The following is an 11,304-nucleotide window of genomic DNA, read 5'->3' as shown; positions in this document are numbered from 1 at the left end:
ACTACAGATCCCCCTTCAAAAAGGAACTATTAAAATACCCTTCGGATATTTTTTTTACAGAATTTAGCAGCCTACCCACCAGCTCCTCTTAACAGACAATGATTGCATCCCCCTTTTATACTGAAAAAAGTCACCACCACCAACATAACAGAATTTGGTAAAATTCCTTCCCATGGCACTCTTGGAGTAGATGGCTTGTACCTTTGGCTTCTACTCCTCAGCAAAGATCAGATTTTCAGCCTTTGAAACACCTCTACAACCTGTTTATCATAATAGCATAACATTACAAAACAAATAGTCAGTAGGTGTGCGAGACTAAAACAATTCCTTGTGTTGGGGAATATTCCCTTTCCCTGGATTCTGTGATCTTGGAATCTTGGAGATGGTAGATTTTTATATTTTAGGTTCCCTAAATTCAAGTCTGTTCTCCCAATCCCCACCTCTATCATCTATTTTTACACATTCAATTACCCAAAACTTGAAGTCAGAAGCAGGGCATCTACAGATATGTCTAGCTAGGGCATTAGTCTCTTTACCCAGACACACATCATGCATATGTTCATAAATCCATCGTCTTATATTCCATTCTGTCTTTCCAACATAAAATGCCCAACAGACAGTGCAATAAACAATGTAAGCCACCCCCTTTTGTGTAACAGCTGAAGTATCCTTTTGCTCTTAAGGTGAAACCAGGTACCATTCAGGTCTCGCCTTCAGCCAAGAATATACACTGGGGGCACCTGCCTATGTCCCTACTTTTGTTGTATTGTTCTTGGCATTTTCTTTGCTTTCCAAAATTTCTTTTAAATTAGGATTCCTCCTATAACTAAACTGTAGTAAAACACATCAAGTCTGTTGGGCATTTTACCAAACATATCCCAAATCTCCTTAATGGTTCTTTTTAACCAAATCGTATTCTGATCATAAGTGACTACTAAATATGGGATCATAGTATCAGTGGTCTTGAAAGGTTGAGTTTCAGATGTAGATTCAAATCTGATCATTTGATTAGGGTCATTTGTCCTTTTAAGCAAAGGTTTGTATCTACTGCCCCATTCTTTGGTAATAAGATCTTTCAATGGTGTTATAAGGGTATCTGGATAACCCCCTTACCAAAAATAGGGTACGAACAAACTCTAGTTCATCGTTAAGATCCTCTCTTTCTGAGGTAATTCATGCCACCCTTATCATCTGTCCTTTTACAATACTCGTTTTCTGGAACTGAGGATGGAAACTGTCATAATGGAGGTATGAATTTGAAAAACATTTCTTTCTATATACTTTAGAGGTAAATCTACCATAGACTATGTCTTTTTTTATGCATACATCCAGATAGTGTACTTCATTCCTCTCAATCTTGTATGCAAAGTCCATAAAATCTGTAGTTTTATCAAGGAATTCCATAAAGGGGGCAACCAAATCCAGGGGTCCACCCCATACAATAAAAATATCATCCAAAAAACGGTAGTATTTATGTATATATACACCATAAATGGATTTGAATACAACATTTTCCTCCCAATAAAGCATCACAATGTTGGCAAAAATGGGAGCAAAGATGCACCCATGGCCACACCATCTAATAGATGGTAGTATTCGCCTTGAAAATATAAAAAAGTTGTTTTTGAGGACAAGTTCCATGTTCTCTAACAATTCTAAACTCAGTGTTGGATAAAAACCCAAATTCTACCAACATATTTTCAAACCACTCCAATCCTTTACTATGAGGTATGACTAAAAATAAATCTCACACATCGATGGTGAGAAACACCAGTTCGAGTTTGAATTCCAAATTCCCTATTTTTTCCAAAAAATCCCATGAATCAGTAAGTATATGAGGGCATAATTTGTAAAAGGGTTTCAACTTAACATCTACAAATATTGCTAAGTACTGAGTTTTAGACTCTTCAGAGGTAACTATGGGTCTCTATCTGGGGGTTCTGTGGGTCCTTGTGGATCTTCGGGGTCCCAAAAATTCCTGGAATGTAGGGCTTGCCCATCTTAAAAAAGTTAAACAATTGTGCATCAATTAAACCTTGACTAAAGTTGTCTTCTAAAATCAAATCCAATCTTCTATATGCTATGTTTAACTTGTTTTTGGATACTACAGTGTACCTACCCTCCATATTCAAAAGTTCCATAATTTTCGCTGCATACATCCAATTTTCCATAAAGACCACACCACCCCCCTTATCAGGTTTCATAACACGTATATCTTTGTTACTGGATAATACATAAAATACACCCTTCTCCTCCTTCGTAAGGTTATTGTGGTAATATTTGTTGGTCCTAAAATGTTTCCTCACCTCATGTATTACCCAATGTCTCAAAATTCTGAAGCTCATGATGCAATGGTGGATTAAAGGTATTTCTTCTATGAACCAGGTTCCTATTTGGTGTTGGATATGGTTGATCACTAAATAAAATTTCCATATTTAATTTTCTTGTGAACATCTTAATGTCCAAGATCAACCTGAAGAAACCCCCCTTATTGACTGGAACAAAAATAAAACCCTTTTGAAAAGGCTGAAAAAATTGTTTTCCACTGTCAAATTTGTGTAATTATAAATGTGAAAATTATTGTGGGTCACAATTTCTCTCAAAACCTCATCATTACTCACATGAAACACCATTGACTCACCCATCAGGCTTATTTCAGCCCTTTCTAACCTATTACAATCTGGTACTGTATGTTCAGTGTCAGAGAAATTATCTATCTCTAATGAATTAACTAATATAGGTGAATTGGGGGAAGGTATTCGTATGTTTGAGAGGGATAAACTTGTTGATATTGTAGTTTCCCTTTGTATCATGGGGGTGCACCCCTGACTGCTTGTGCATAAGATGGACAAATTTGTTGGTTCCTTATCCTTTCAGACTTGGGCCCCCTTCCCCTAAAGGGACATCATGTTCTTCCCCAGTTCTTCAAAATTACAGTCCTGTGAAAATTGTATGGAGTGTGCTTCATCCTCATTATAATTTAACCTGGTATCAGTAGAATAAAAAGTGTTACCCCTTCTATGTATCCCTAGCACATATGCTGAACCATTCGCATATTTCCTGTTATCCCTTTCGAGTTTAGATATTTTCCTACTATGATTCTTTTTCATTACCTTGTCAGTATCTTGCAAAACCAACAAATAATCCCGTTTAAATTCATTAATAGAGAAGAAAAGATTGTTTCCACTTTAAGTTGGTGAGTGTATTATTGTTACCCATGACTTTCATAATAGCTACACCACACTCGTTTAAAATGTTAAATTTCTTTAAAAAACTCAAGAGCCAAACACAGTATTGTTGGGAAACGCATTGAGCCTTAGGCCCTTCGGTATGTTTATATCTTATACTCTCATTGAGAAACCAGTTATCAAGTAATAAGTTATTATACTTAAGCATTTTATTTTTGAGAATCTTACATTTGTCCTTGTATGTTATATTATTTCAAGTAGAACTGTACAAACTATTCTCCACATTTGGGAAGCTCATGTGAGCCAGTCATCAAAATTCAAATTCATGCAACGATCCAATTCATGTCCAAACCCGGTGAAATATGGGGACATATTCCGTCGGCCATTACGCACCGAACTACCAGGGTTGACATCTCCATTCCTCTCTCGGTTTGATTGTGAGTCACACTAAGTCCCAGCACCATTTCCTCCAGATGCTACCATTTGACATGGATGCTGCCTCCACTTTCACTGCCACTTGCAGTTTACACAACAGAACTTTTTGATGCAGGGCTGGTAACAGTGCCTGCAGTAGGTAGGTGCTTCTAGAGCTGTGGCTATGGCAGCAGCCTGAGACACTGAAACTGATGGAGTCAGGAGTGGTAGTATAGTTGTCACTGGTGGTGGACTGACATGCCTTACTGGTGGAATAGGTGCCAGTCTTGATGCTGCTGCATGCAAATGTAAAATAAATTGATGGAGACAAAAGAAAGTAATGCATATGTTAGAAAGGATAGCAAGCAAAAGGGTGGGAGAAAAAAGTACATCTATAATGAAAAAAATGCAGCTAAGGCAATCTTACTCTGACTATGTTGCATGTACTGTAATTAATTGAACAACCCCACAATAACAGTGGTGTGGCATTGCAAAACCCATGGGGACTTGAACTTGCAGTTATTTGCACAAGCAATTCAAAAGGATAGGGGTTTTTTGTGTTGCTAATTTTGCAACTAAACTGAAAGGTGCAGCCCAACACACAGTAATAGTGTATGCGACACAAATATACATGTACAAGTAAAAACGGGAGTTCGTACGTACTTCAGTACAAGTTATACAGTCGAAAGTACAAAAAACACCAACCACGAAGTATCACTGATGACACAAAAAATGACCAGTACTGGAATTATTTAATAGGTGGAGAGCCATTAGATGAGCTACCTCTGATAGAGGTTGGGGAGGAGTTGTTCTACTCCGGAGGCTCCAATACCTCAGAGAGGTCCCATAGCACAATACTGGAAATTAGGCAAAGGTACACTGGGGCGGCCGCGGTGGTGCAGCAGTTACTGTTGCCACCTCACAGCAAGAGGTTCTCCAGTTCGATCCTTGACTGGGGTGCCTTCTGTGTGTTGTCTGCATGTCCTCCCTATGGTCGCATGGGTTTCCTCCCACATCCCAAAGACATGCTTGTAGGTAGATTGGATACTCCAAATTGGCCTTAGGCATGAGTGTGTAACATGTGTACCTTCGTTGGAAGATTGGGCACTGAGCTGGCAACTCAACACTGCAAAAGTCCACTGCCAGTCATGAGTGGACAGGTGATCTGCTGTGGTGACCCCTAACTGGGAAAAGCCAAAAGAAAAAGGCAAAGATACACTGGGCAATAGGAGTATCTACTGAAAATGGTCACGTATGCACAGTTATTTTTCTTCAGTAGCACATGTAGGCCATCTACAATCATTCCTCTTTGGCAAAGTTTTAATGCTGTTGGTTTGGGTTACATAGGAACATCAGGGATCCCACCACACTTACAAATCTTGTACTTTGCTGTGTTCACAGAGGATTCTTTATCCAGTACCACCACTATAGAATGGCTACTGCCAGAAGTCCAAGGATCTGATGGCCTCTGAGAATGATTGTAGGCATGAGCTGGTGCAGTCAGGAGGTTGTGTGTGTGTGTGCTGGACACAGGAAATGTGACAAAGGCTTTGCTTACTCATTCTATGGACACAGCCTTTATGAATCCAGACACTCAAGAAACATGCACCACACAGGAAGGACAGGTAACTGGGGACACCATCGGAAGCATGCAACTCCCCATACTGGACACACACTGCTGGTAGCTCCATAGGGTAGAGATGCCACAAAGGAGGGTGAGTAATGACTCTCATTTGAGACAGTTACCGCCATCCCTCTGATGTTGGTGTGTCAATGGCCACAACTCAGTGTATTTGTATGGTAAGATTATCATGAAAGTAAAAGGTACATCATGAAGATAAAAAGGTAGTAAAACCACAGCCAAGTCCAACTTGGTCAAGCTGATACAGAGCGAGTGAGATGACCTCTCAAGGGCATGCTCGACAATGGATTGTTTTGATAGACTAAATCACCTACTGGAATGTACCCTGCCCCCTACCAAGGTCATCTGCTGAGAGTGAGACCTCATTCACTATGCTGTTCCACCAATATGTCAATAAATGGTGGTCATCATGGCCACGGTCAAAGAAGATCATGGTTATCAAGACTAACATGCTCACTGCTTCATCTCTTCTGTTGGTGTTTACTCCCAAGAGGGGATGTTTCTGGGACCATGGTAGTAAGTCAGTGGTACATCTGATGATGCAAGTCAATCACAGTCATGCAGCATGCCAACATCTTGCCAGTGGCATTGTACATCCTGGTAAAAGTAACACCCATAAGCAGGAACATACATGGAATGTTGAACCCACTACAATGCACTTCATGTGTCCAAACACATTCAATTATGTTCTTAGTATACATCATTTTGCAAAGGTCTGATGGTATCATTAGCCAGAGTTACTGGACATATCCAACATCACAGATAAGATGTACCAAGGAGAACTTATCCCTTTAAAAACATGTATACAGGTCGCAGGTGTGCCATATGCGGGAGACATGGAAACTGCCTATGCAGACTGCACACACATTGCAGGGGATACCCTGTGCATTGCAGGCCACCTGTTAAGTGATACCCTTTGTAGCTCATTTACCTCCATCCTATTTCTCGTGATGGGGTCTTGGTTTCGATGTGGGTGCAGTATATAATGCTGGGAACCAAGATGCATCAACATGGTGTTTCCTCTCTCTTCTGTGTGTTACGTGGAAGCTACATATACTTCTCAATATGCTGCAGTATGCCATTAAAGAATTGATAGACTAATCTCAAGGCAGATGGCCGAGATACTCCCACTGTGCTCCCACTACATCACAGGAATGTCCAAGTAACAAGTATACACAAGGCCACTGATATCTTACTATCCACTAGCTAAGTAGTTCTCTACTTCCAAAGGACTGCAGCGGAGGCCAACACATGTCCACTATGTCTACAGTAGTCTCTCTTCACTTGCCAGAGGTCCACAACATCAGTGTCACGGAGTGCACAATAAGTTAATTATAGTCATACAGCACAACAATAAGCACCACTGTGGCATGTGGCTGCAATTACAGCATGTTGAAAATACATTAACTAATGTGATAGCATCCCCCAATATTCTTCACAATTCCTGCAGCATGAACGCCAGAAATGTATGGTGTTGAATTTCATGGTGTATGCAGATCTAATGGGTACTGTTATACATTTGAGCTACACCATCTTAACTTGCCTTAGTGGCATACACGAAGCAGCTCATTTTAATTATATTCCTCCTTGCCATTTCATTAGATGGCCAACTGTATACACAGCACCGAGCTTTTCTGCTAAGTTACCGTTAGCAGTATGTGCATTTCTGAATCAGATGCACCCTGTACATGGCTGCTCATCACACAAATTTGCTTACCACAATGCAATTACACCTTCTGAATATTGGTCTTCGCTGGTACAGTTTTTGTCAAAAGTAATACTAGAGCTTCCGAATGCCAACAGTTTCCAGTCTATAGCTTGAACCAGTACATTACTGTGGATTATACAAAATGTTTTTATGCAATGTGAAGCTAATTCCTCAGTTTCTGCAAAAGGTTACTGTATACTTTGCAGCTCTTTTGTTAAGTCTGTGCAAACCTTTTTATATGTATTATTATCTAATAGTGGTTCTTAAAATGAAGTTAAAACAATGAACCTACATCCATATTCCTAAATAAACTAGCAGCAATGGACAAAAAAAGGGAAAAAATAATACAGAATATAATCAAACAACTTAAGTAAAAGTGCGATTCAACAATATCAACTCCATTAAAAATGTAAACAGACACCATTTCTGAGAACATCTTTATAAATGTTTTGCTATTTATAATAAAGACGATACCTGGTAAATATCTATCCCATACATGACGGAAAAGCATTAGGCATGATTATGCTATCATTTCAAACTAAATACATTAGTTCATTTTCAGATTTCAAGTGCCATGAGATAACATTGATCCTAAAACTCTTCAAAACAGCCATTTATTACACACACACACACACACACACACACACACACACACACACACACACACACACACACACACACACACACCATTTATTACACACACACATACAGTCTTACTTGGAAATTTATTAAGGCACTCCAGAATTTCAATTCATACTGGAATCATAATACTTGTTCCAAAGTAGTGGCATAGAAAACGGGAAGCTTTTTTCTGCAATGGCAAAAACAAATTCAGATCTAGAATTGCAGCAAAGTGTAGGATGACAGAAAATAAGCTTTATACATAAATAAATAATAAAAAGGAATAGAAACTGCCAAGTGAGGGCCCAAATGTTCCAAGACTGACACTCAGTGGCCAAACAGAATAACAGACATGTGAAAATATATCTTGAGTTATGGTCAGTGATTTTAACCTGATTTTCGATTCACCTTCAGAAACTAAATCATCTTGTGAGTTCTGTTTTTGTATTTATGAAGTCGATAAGCAAACATTTCCTTAAAAAATAGTTTTGATATCACAAGACAGCAATTCTGATGGCTAAATATTTTCAGTGAAAAATATACTGGAAAGTATAAGTCATGACATGTACTCATTAAACTTAAAACAGTATTTTGCCTTTCAAATACATATTGAGAGTATCAAAGCAATTAAGGGTCCTATTATAAAGTGCTGCTCAGTGCAAATGCATGTCAGTATTGCCCCATTAAAGGGAAAAACAGAAACTCCACTATTAATTTAAGACTAAAGATTTTCTACTAAAATGCTAGTGACTAAGGTATACTGTGAAGAATGAATTCAGTATCCAATTCTGTTCACTTGCAGTTACCAGCCCTGTCATCCTCATTTCAAAGGATAGCCACTGTCATGAAAACCTTTAGCAACAACATTCTAATGGGACATCTGGTTTAATGCAAATTGGTCAGTGCTCTGAGAATACCTTCAAAAGACAGATTATAACAGAGCAGTCTCATTACAGCACTTGAAGGGAAGACTGAGAATTGAGGACAGGCCTGCTATGGGCAAGACTATGCAACCATCATAGACCCTTCTCGTGATGTAATACATTAAAATACAGTAAGCTCAACCACTTTTTATCCATCTTGTATGAAATACATACTTTACAAATATTGTATTAATCTCCTTTGAAAGTATGTTGCTTATAATTGCAATAAAATAAAATGCACTATGCCATGGCACATGACACAAAAACTCATCTAACATGAAATAAAACAGATATGTGATACACATATCTCTCTCATTATATGCCAATATGTATTTGGTCCAACTACTCATTCACAATTAATTTCTGTCAAATGCAAGGAGACTGGAGTGTCTTATGAATGGCATGCCAACTGGCATATACATATGTATACTGGTATATGCATGCATGTGGACACTGGTCATCCTTATTTGTTTGTTTATAGAAAGAAAGGCAGACTACATTCGTAAGATGTAATTACTCAATGCGCAAGCCAAGTTAATACTTTTTAATAGTATGCATCATTTAGTTAGGTTTGCATTTTTGTATTTGAACAAACTGAACCCCAGATAGTTATAAGTAATGTTTTATGCATCTTGACCTTTAGAATTAAACAATGCTGACCTAGTACATGCCTGCTGACAGAAATTCTTTCACAGCCATATTAGTGTATATACACGAATTCTTTATCAAATAACTTTTCCTTCAATTCCTAGCTTTAAACTTTTTTGTCCCTCAGATTATTTTAGTTGCCTAGCAAGGCCTGGATTAGATACTTTGGGCTAACAATAGTGGTACTGTGATACAAACACCTCCATCATTCACTGGGGTTAGATAACAGCAGTCATCCACCCATGTGATCTAAGGCCTGTTCTGTCATCCCATCAGGAAATGATTGCATCTGGTCATCTTTTTCTAGAATTGTATGTGACACCAGTGATCTGGTCAGACACCGCTCTTAAGGTCTAATCTTGGCAGATCATCTTCCTCAAGAAAAGGTAATATTCATCAAGCTGGTAACAGTATTGAAGAATGGTAAATATACGTCTATAATGTATGTGACCAGAGTTTACTTGCAGCTTGGGCACTTGATGTCTCTTGCATGAGAAATGAGCAGGCCCAATTTAGGGAGGAGAGCAGGGAGTTCACATTGATAGAATCTTTTGGAAAAAGCCTATATATCGATTATGTGAAGAACATACTCGCAAGGAGGACATTGTGGACCATTGAGGTGAAGTTCATATATTTGCCCACCTATGAAGTATGGTTAGGCTATCTAAATTATCTCATTGCTGGGATGCACAAGTCTTATGGCTGCCTGGATGATGTCCCCCTCAAACAGCACTCATCCCAGCTCCTGGTAGAATCCCATGAGCAAAGGAACAGATAGCCATTTTATGATACAGGACAGCCTTGATGGTTGTAAAGTACACAGGTAAAAATCCCCTAGGAAAAAAAAATCATGCTAATTAGGTATTCTACTGCTGAACTCAGACACAGGACATGGGGTTAAGATTTGAAGAGTTACTGCCACTCCATATTTGCTCACAGCAATCATGTCCATGGTTTCCTCAAGTACATTAGTTGCTTCTTTTATCTTTATGTTTCTCTTAACTGGAAGTGGAATACCACCATACCCATCCCTTAACTGATTTGCATGTTGTCTCTAGTTAATGTCACAAAAGGAAATATGGTCAGCCTAGGATATCTGGAATTTTGTAAATGGTTGTGTCATTTGTGAATATTAGCATGATTCATATGCTTGTGTTACAAATGTATTAGACTGTATGTCATGTAAGATGGTTTTGTACAGACGTGTGCTTAAGAGATGTTGTAGAGTACTCAGTTAAAAGATGTATCTACAGTGTACTAGACTGGAAAAGAACATAAATGTATATAAACTATTGTAACTGTGTCAATGTATATATGTTTTAACAGTGGGAACTGCCACATAGAAGCTTAACTTGCAAAACTTCAGAAAAAATAGTTGAAATTAAATAATTTTATAACCACATAATAAAAGAGATGTTATCTTTCAGTTTCAGTGCAACAGGAAACAGTCTAGAACTACATTTTTTTTTTTGTATTGTCTTTAAATGTGGAGGAATGTAAACTATTTTACGACTTCCACCATTTGCCAAAAGATCTAAGGTCTATGTGTTTTCGCAGGTAGATGCTAAAATCAATGGCTGTGAGCCTGGGAACCAGTCAGTCAGTTGACAAGAAGTTATGTCATCCTGCAAGTATCCCAGCAGCAATATTTGAGATCTTAATTTAAGAACTCAGAGAGACTGAGCATTTTGTATTTTGTCTTTGACCTAACATCAGATAGAAAACCCACTCACCACATCTATCTTCCCTTGCTATGAGTAAGTAAGTCTAGGGTACAGTAATTTCTCTTAGATACAGTTCAGAATATAGTGAAGTATAGCTTAGATGTTTTCTTTATTTGAGACTGTCCTGCAATGTTGTTTTAAATATTTCCTGTGATTTTGAACTCTGAAGTAACCGATTGTTTACCAAGTATTTTCTTGTTCTTTATTATTTTATTATTAAATATATTTACACCTTTCAATTGTGGCTAGTCTGTCTAGAGATATTTAAGCTTTTAGAGTACTTGCATGTTTATTTGGTGACACTGTGTAGGCCACAACTAATAGCCTTGCTCTTGGTCAAACTATCATTTGGAGACCATTACACAGTAAGATTGGACACCCTTTGCTAAGGGCCTTAAAGTAGCTGATAAGTAGTGGCTGGTGGCAGTGAAAACTA

At 38.3% G+C, this 11,304-nt stretch overlaps 1 long non-coding RNA gene across 1 annotated transcript in view; it reads right to left on the bottom strand.

The window, feature by feature from the left end:
* Window positions 1-3,375: 3,375 nt before the first annotated feature.
* The window catches only part of LOC122788799, a 100,663-nt gene continuing 92,734 nt past the window's right edge, over window positions 3,376-11,304 (bottom strand). The window contains exon 2 of the long non-coding RNA XR_006362739.1: window positions 3,376-3,895. This is a non-coding gene — a long non-coding RNA (uncharacterized LOC122788799). The remainder of the gene's footprint in view (window positions 3,896-11,304) is intronic.

The sequence above is a fragment of the Protopterus annectens genome, chromosome 14.part0 (genome assembly GCF_019279795.1).
Source record: "Protopterus annectens isolate FY-2018-M chromosome 14.part0, PAN1.0, whole genome shotgun sequence".
NCBI lineage: Eukaryota > Metazoa > Chordata > Ceratodontiformes > Protopteridae > Protopterus > Protopterus annectens.
Note: the sequence above shows the minus strand (reverse complement) of the source record. Positions and strands in the feature narration are given on the sequence as shown.